The sequence below is a fragment of the Equus quagga genome, chromosome 2, assembly GCF_021613505.1.
Source record: "Equus quagga isolate Etosha38 chromosome 2, UCLA_HA_Equagga_1.0, whole genome shotgun sequence".
NCBI lineage: Eukaryota > Metazoa > Chordata > Mammalia > Perissodactyla > Equidae > Equus > Equus quagga.
In genome coordinates, this window is record NC_060268.1 from 58,480,995 (window position 1) to 58,488,321 (window position 7,327).

Sequence of the window (7,327 nt, forward strand, 5' to 3'; positions counted from 1 at the left end):
GTACACAGACCCTGTGAAGACCAGTGCTGCCTTTGTGAAGCCTTCCCTGACCCTTGAGATCCAGGAACCTCTCCCTGAGTTCCTGCTGTCATTACTGACGGCACTATCCACTTGGAAGCTATGGGGAGTTAGTTACTTTTTTAGATATGTGCATCATGTTTTCTTTTCTCTTTTTTGGGGGGGGGGGGGGGAAGATTAGCCCTGAGCTAACATCTGCTGCCAATCCTCCTCTTTTTGCTGAGGAAGACTGGCCCTGAGCTAACATCTGTGCCCATCTTCCTCTACTTTATATGTGGGATGCCTGCCACAGCATGGCTTGCCAAGCGTGCCATGTCCACACCCATGATCCAAACTAGCAAACCCCGGGCTGTCCGAGTGGAATGTGCGCCCTTAACCACTGCGTCACCAGCTTGCCCAATGCATCACGTTTTCCTAACAAGCTGTAGTCTCTTTGAGGATGGGCACCATATCTTTGAGTTTGTATATCTCCCTTACTATCTAGCAAAAACAGTCAGACAATTTAAGAGTTCTGCTTGATGGCTGAATTGGTCACTTCTCTCTGTGCGCTTCATTCTCCTCATCTCTGCAGTTGGAATAAGAAGCCTGGCCTTATGATTACAGTTGAGATGATAGAAAAGTTCCACCCATCCCACTCTCCTACACTTCACAGGGGACGAGCGTCCTGACACTGCACTCTTCAAAAACTGGATAATCATAAGCCATTGAAGGCTCTTGAAAAGGTCTGTGAGTTTTAGGTAGAGCAATCCCGCCTCAGTGACTGCTGGGGGGCTGGGGGGCATGGGACACAGCGTGTGTGTGGCGGCTGGGGGTTGGGGGGAAGCTAAGGGCAGGAAGTCCAGGCAGAAAGTTGCTCCTGTGATCCAGACGTGAGGCGATAACACCCGCTGTGGGAGGCGAGGCAGGGAATGGTGAGCCACACTGCACGCTTGGGAACGACCTCAGATGCCTTCCCGAACCCCTCAACCCGGATTCAAGACGGATACCCAACCTTGGCAGAGGGTGATCGCAATTCGCACTCCTCCGCAGGCCAAAACCAATCTTTTTCTGCGCCCCGACCCTGCCCCCTGGTGGCCTCTGGAGGCATTGCTAATACAGTGTCACAACGAAGCCAAATTCTGGTTCCTCTTGGGGAGATTCCAGAATGTGGTTGAGGGGAAGACAGCCAAAGTTGCTTCTGTAGAAAAAGAGGGGAACAAAGGAGGAAGAGGAGGGGGCCATACACATGGTTTTGGTAACAGAGCACAGGGGGCATTTTTTGTCCCCAGACTCACCGCGCAAAGTGAAAACTAGAAGGAGCCTTTTTTATTTATTTATTTATTTATTTATTTATTTATTTATTTATTTATTTATTTTAAAGATTTTATTTTTTTCCTTTTTCTCCCCAAAGCCCCCTGGTACATAGTTGTATATTCTTCGTTGTGGGTCCTGCTAGTTGTGGTATGTGGGATGCTGCCTCAGTGTGGTTTGGTGAGCAGTGCCGTGTCCGCGCCCAGGATTCGAACCAACAAAACACTGGGCCGCCTGCAGCGGAGCGCGCGAACTTAACCACTCGGCCACGGGGCCAGCCCCTAGAAGGAGCCTTTTAAGTTGCAAACTGACAGCACATGGCCATGGTTCAGTCCATGCAACGGTTTAAAATTTTATTGGTTATTTGTCAATATCCCAAATCATGAATTTTCACATTAAAATCTTAATGTCCGGTTTCTCTTGAAAAATCAAAACATCGAGCCACGTGGGGCCCCCATCCTGCTGAGCAGCAGCTGGCTGGGGCTGAGGAGAAGTGGGGTGAGCTCTCTTGCCGCCCAATCACCCAGGCTGCCTCCTCAGTCCCATCACCTCCTGCTGGGAGTTGGCAACTGCTAAGACGGGCATTTCGTGATGGAGAGCAAGGTCAAAAAATATCAGGACAGGGCCAACCAGTCATCCAGTGCTTGACTGCCTCCAGTACATTCCCACTAAGCATTGCCCAGAATACGCCTAAAGACCTTCAGGGACAAGAAAGTCATTGCCCATGAAGGCAGCCCATTGCTCCTTCGGATGGCGCTGACCGCTTTCACAGGGTGGGAAGCTCTGTCGGGATTGCATTCCCATGAGGATGCATGTCCAGAGAGGAGGAGAGATTTGCCTACAGTGTGTCTCAAAAGTGAAGTAGCCAGTTACCAGGTGTGTGTTAGGTACCACCAGGTGCCCTAGGCTCTGCTGGTGGGTGATGATGACCTATGCCCTAAAGAAACTTCCAGTCTTGGCCGGGACCGAAAGGTTTGCAGAGATGAGATCAACGCCTGGCAGTGCTGATACAGTGACATCTGGGAATAGTGCACTGAAAGGGGGCTGTCCAAGTTTGAGCTCCCGGGGAGGTCTACCCCTGCCACTCCAGTGGGTAGAAAGTCTCCCAGATGTGAGGAATTAGACATGTAAGCTCTGAAAATATCAACTGCGGTTATTAAACTCTGCGCCATTCCTGGCACATTACTATGGACATATAGACGTTTAATCAATGAGATGGAAGGGCATACAGGTAACTGATTCCATCTTCTATGAACTACGAGTCAGGATACCTGAATTTTATGTCAATTCTGTATAACCAAATGAACTCAGGCACATTTCTTTGCCTCTTAGGGCCAAGGCTTCTCCATCTGTGAACTGAGATGGTTGAATCAAATTTCTCGGGGCCTAATATTCACTTTCATATTCCCAGTGCCAGCTATAAATACATCATGTTTGTGGTAGACTGCCGACTGCCTCTGAGAGCATTAGCCAGACCAGAGGTGCCAAACCGTCCGGAACAAACGGATCCTGGAGTAGCCCCAGGCAGAGTTCCTCTTGGAAGATCAAAAAGGAAAAATGTGCGAGGCTTGTGAGCATTTTTGACCATGAGAGGGCGCCCCAGCCTCACTCCACATACCCGGCCCGGGCGGGGGTGGGGGGGGGGGTGGGGAGAGGGAGGTCCCATCAGAGCCCATGTGCATAGCGCTGTCTTAGGTGAGCAGAAACCTTACCTTGGACATCACCCGGCCAAGACAAGACACCTGAGATGTAAACACAGGTGGACATAGGACAAGGGGGCAATGGAGGATGCAAGGGAGGCAGGACAGGGAAGGGGGCAAAGAGAGAGAAAGGGACTTGCTGGAGTCACAGAGCACGCCTAGAGACTCATCCAGAAATGAGACCTGGGCTGAGGCCACGCCAAGGTCCCCTTGTGACCTTGAGAATGAAGGCAATGCTCAATTTCATAGAGAAAAACCTCTTCTCAGTGAGTATCTCTGTGAGTATCTCAGAGCCTGTACAGTGGTCAGCAAATGTCTTGACTTGAACGCACAGGGAAGAAGGAGCCAGAAGGAAACGGGTAGGTCCTGAATGCCTGACTCTGGCCATCAGCCCATAGGCTCTAAAGAACCATGAAAGAAAGTTCTTGGAAACTGTGAAAGTGGTATTTGGTATGATGTATCTGGCAACTGTAGACAGGAGAGGTTTAAATATACATGTCCATGCAAAGTATATCCAAATAAATATTTGGGAGTATGATCTTTGGGGAAAATCCTAGTGGAGATCATTGCTCTGGGGGCTGTTGCTCCCTCCTCGTTCCCCTTTTATGGGGCTTCTCCCTCCAGCTCTTCCCTGAGCCCTGAGCTGGTTCCCACACTCTGTTGGTTCCAGGAGTTAGAACTGGGTCTGCAGAAACAGGCACAGCTGAGAAGCTGTGGACATAGGACAACGGGTCAACGGAGGATGCAGGGACCACCTGTTAATGACAGACCACCTTCGCCAGGGGCCAGAATCTGGTCATTCTGTTCTGAAAGCCAAAGAGTTGCCTTGGGGTGGGAAATGGGGCGTCTCGCTCCGTGCCCACCTCTAAGCCACCCGTGTAGCTGTTCTGAGGAGCAGAGCACAGAACCACAATAACACGGCCCCGGGGAAGATCTGGACTCGGGAGGAGGGCAGCTGGACGGCACCCAGGGGAAATGGGGAAACTGAGCCACTTGGAACCACCAGCTCCAAATCGTCCTCTTCCTGGTTATTACCCGCTTAAGTAGCTCACAGCCCAAACCCCCAGACACGCAGGCTGTGCCCCGAGAATAGCAACTCTGCCTTATCCTCCACCTCGGCACCAAACACAGGCTCCAGTAGGGAGCAGATACTCAACAAACGTTTGCTGAAAGGAAGAATGACTGAAGAGAGAATGAATGGGCAGGCGGGTATGTCCTTCCCCCAGGGTGACGAGAGTCCAGACTCAGTGCCTCGGCTCCTCACGGCCAAACAGGACTCTGGCACCTCTCCAAACTTGAACTTCCTGTCCACGAAATGGAGGTGGCCATTCCCAGGGCAACTGTGAAGATCAGAGACAGGGGTTCTTCGTGGCTACAGCCTGTGGACTTAACTCTCTCCTTCTCTCTTGGCCCCATGACGTTACGTTATTGAAAACAGCAAACTCAAGTAATTCATCTGGGTTCATAAAACTACTCATTCAGGCAGCACGGCATCGTGAAGCTGCAGTTGCTCACAAACTCTTAACAAAAGATAACCAAACTGAGATGGGGCAATTGACACTGGCACATGTGTAATCCTGCTCTGGCCAAATGAGGAAACAAAAGAGTTTCCTGAGCTCTGCTCACCCTTGTCCAGGTAACGTTTTCCCTCCCGTGTAGCCTTTGTTTTTTCTTCAGTCTATTTCTTAAGCAGGTTACTAGAGAGGTTTGGGTAGCCGCTGGCTCTTCTTCCTGCCTGCAGGGGGCTTCTCCAGTCCCCGTGAGGCTCTGCCAGTCTCCCAGGAGCCCCGGCCTTTGTGGGACCTTGAGGCCCAGAGTTCCAGAGAACCGTCTAACTGTGGACAGGATACCAGAAAACCAGGGTCTTGAGCCTTCTGCTTTCTGTGGGACTTTTTAAACTTTAGTTCCCATAGCTGTACAAAGTGGACAATAATGCCTTTCTTGCTTCTCTCTTAGGGCTTTATGAGGCTCACCAGCAAGGGCGTATGAGAACGTGTCTTGCAAACTGTAAAGCAGTATATGTATTTCTATTATTACTGCTACTATTGTCAGAATTCCGAAATCCTAAATGGTTTGATCTACAGGCTAGAGTTAGATCCAAGGTGCCAAGTTGCCAAAGGCTGGTTCCGGATGTCCTCCGTTCTCTGTGATTCCTGGGCCCTGCCCTCTCCTTCCTCCACCTCTCCCCCAGGTAGAATGAGGGGACTATAGGTCCTATTGTGAAAATAACTAAGAAGTACATAAATTAGAATCAGCCAGTTTCATTTCTTGTTAAGGATGAGAGAAGCATGAAGACGTGTTCTAAGGTAACTACAGCAAACGTTCACTGAGTACCTCCTGGTGTTACGCATGTTGCTGTGTTATCATTAACCCTTATGATGACCCTGTGAGAGAAGGGCACAGATTCGTAAAGAAATACACACATATTTAGAGGGGAAGAGATGGGCTTTCATGGAACAATGCAGCCACTGCTTATCTCTTAGCACCTCCTACTAAATTGCATTGCATTTTCTCTACCACAGGCAGAAACGGAGATGCACTGCCTTGGTTCTTGCATTAGCTGAAGGCCGGATGGGTCCTGCAGGTCCAACGACTCTACCCCCTAGGTTAACAGGCCAGAGAGACTGCACAGGGCTGGGCTGAAGCTCGATAGGTCCCTTCATCAGGGAGCAGCACCCTGTAGCCCAGGAAGGGATCAGGCTGGAGTATGGTGTGACAGGCAACTTGGCTTCTGGAACTGCAGGGAGAAGCTTCCAAGCCTGAGGTCCATCCTGCATCTGCTGCCTCTCCACCCGTGTGCTAGTGCGTGTGGTTCTAGAATGGCACACGGGTGGTGGAAGGAGCACTGGACTGGGAGTCAGGAGACACGTGCGGAGCATACCTTGGCCAGTCTTCATAACCTTAGAGCAAACCACTTCACTTTTGGGCTTAAACTTCCTCATCTGTAAAATGGGAGAGGGGACTGGACTAAATCCTCTCGATGCTCACAGTGTGATTCTGATGGTCAAGGGCCCTTCAGAAAACCAGGTGAAGGACTTTGCTCAAAGGTCATGAAGATAATGGCCAGGACCTCACCCACTGACCTCCCTCCAAAGTTCTCCAGGCGCTCCCACTCACCCAACCCAACCAGAAGCCAGAGAGCAAGGGAGCCCGTGGATGTCATCCACAGTGACCAGAGGGTGTGCGTGGGCTGTGTGGTGGTCAAGGAGGCCCAGGCCTCAGGAGTTGTGCCCCTTTCCCAGCGTCCTGGAATACCGCCAGGGCAGTGATCCGCCGAGCCTCTCCCCCTCACAGGGCTGGGCCCTCAGCTCCCAAAGCCCCTCCTCTGTTCCTGAGGGAAGCCGTCAGGGACAGGGCCTGCTCTCCTGAGCTGGCCCACCCGGGTGGAGGCCTTGCATGGACGGACGGAGGCCGGGTAGGCTGAGCAACATGGAGGGGCTTTTGCTCCCTCTCCTGAAACTCTGCAGGAAAGTCTTTCTTCCCCCACTTTCACCTTTCCCTTCCAGGGTCCCCTTCTGGTACTTTCTCTAATCCTACTGTGAGGGGCTTTGCTCTGTTTCTCAGGGATATTTGCATTCTGACAGAAAGCGCCTCAAGATCAAAAGGCTTTACTCAAGACCCCGGGAAATGGAGCTCTGCCGGGGCACATGCATGACAGGCCAGGCCAGTTCAGGTGGAAGGGGCAAGGGACAAGTGAGCCTGGTCCCTCTGGAGACCTCCGGGTCCCCATGGAGCCTGAGCCTTTACCCTCACTGGTTCCCAGGAAGCTCATCAGGCCACACAGCCTGGAAGTTCCAAAGGTGTGGAACCTGCTCTCCTGTGAAGGCTCCAAGATAAAAAGTCACATCCCTAAAAATCCTGGCCGGGCAGCAGTGCCAAGATTGGCCCAGTCGGGGGGACGAGCATCATCTTTGTCGCAGGAAACACAGAGCCGGATTCAGGCCAGGGCACAGGGGGCAGCCCGGGCTGCCTGATGCCTCCACAAGCATCCACGTAGCACCAGCCTCATCCGTGTGTGAAGGCGGGTGGGGTGTGAGCACTTGTGAAGATGGCCTCCTCTGCCGTGGGGAGATTTCAGTGCTGCTGGGAAGGGACCCCTGAACAAAAGAACCCTGGTTATTCCCAGATGCCTAAACTCCCTTCAGAAAGGAAAGAAGCCTTTCACCTGTAATCAGATCAGGATTAAAGACCTTGCTGGAAAGAGCACAGGATGAGGAGTCAGGACCTGGTTGCTTCTGACCCCAGCCTTCCTGCGTTCTAGCCAGGAAGCCCTTTAACTATTTGAGGCTTGTCAATTCCACAAGTTCAGTCCAAACACA